The following is a 1,092-nucleotide window of genomic DNA, read 5'->3' as shown; positions in this document are numbered from 1 at the left end:
AAAAGATTTATGTCGTTTTGATTTATGTCGTTTGAACTTCGTTATAATGACCATTAATGTCTTTTAAATTACATGTTTCATACGCTAGTATCCGAAGCTATAGGTTGTAAAATCAAACATTTTTCTTTTTTTTTGGTTAGCTCACATACTAGCATAGCATACAGCTACCCGATTAGTCTGCAAGGTTAGCTTATACACCACGCATTTGCACTTATCATATATGTATTCACAACGAAATAGTAACTAAGTGTTGACTTTTAATCAGGTATTTAAAACAGCTACCACTTTGGTCCTAGGGGGTCCTAGGATCGCAGTACACTCTTTAAGCTTCGGAGCTTCCGTGTAGAACGTAACATCACTACTACATAGTCAACATGCCATCATTTACAAAAGCTTGTAAAGCACGTAAGTCTTATATATATATATATATATAGTCCACAGTCAGGTTGTATTTTTGCTTAATATGCCTATATGCAATGCATTTATTTATATTCAGAGCACGTGAGCGGAGAGAATTTCCGTTTGTTTGAAGTCTGAGGCTTCAAACAAACTAAAAAGCTAAACGGGATTGACTGTCGTTCTGGTGCACTTTCAGAGGTTCAGGTCTCCGCTCCTATCGCAAGCCGTTTTAGCATTTAAAACCTGGTTTGACTATCCATAAATATAATTTCGGATAGTCACAATTGTAATTCGGATAGTCATAATTATAATTCGACTAGTCACAATGACAATTAGAGATATCTGCAATTATAATTGCACTAGTAAGAACTCGGATTAGAGATATCTCTAAATACTTTATGACTAATCAAAACTCCATTTACGATATCTGTAATTACTTTATAGATATCTTCAATAGACACAATAATAGTTTAAGGTTTCTGAATTGCAATTGCTCCTAGTCAAAATGCTGTTGTGTGACGTCAGAATAAATTTACTCAGCTCCTCCCCACATACTCTAATAACTGCTAACAACATAATAAAAGTCAAGTCAAGTCATCTTTATTTATATAGAGCTTTAAACAAAAAAGGTTGCATCAAAGCAACTGAACAACATTAATTAGGAAAACAGTGTCAATAATGCAAAATGACAGT

The sequence above is a fragment of the Cyprinus carpio genome, unplaced genomic scaffold (assembly GCF_018340385.1).
Source record: "Cyprinus carpio isolate SPL01 unplaced genomic scaffold, ASM1834038v1 S000006594, whole genome shotgun sequence".
Classification (NCBI taxonomy): Eukaryota; Metazoa; Chordata; class Actinopteri; order Cypriniformes; family Cyprinidae; genus Cyprinus; species Cyprinus carpio.
The sequence above is the reverse complement of the archived record's forward strand: the minus strand, read 5'-3'. Positions refer to the sequence as shown.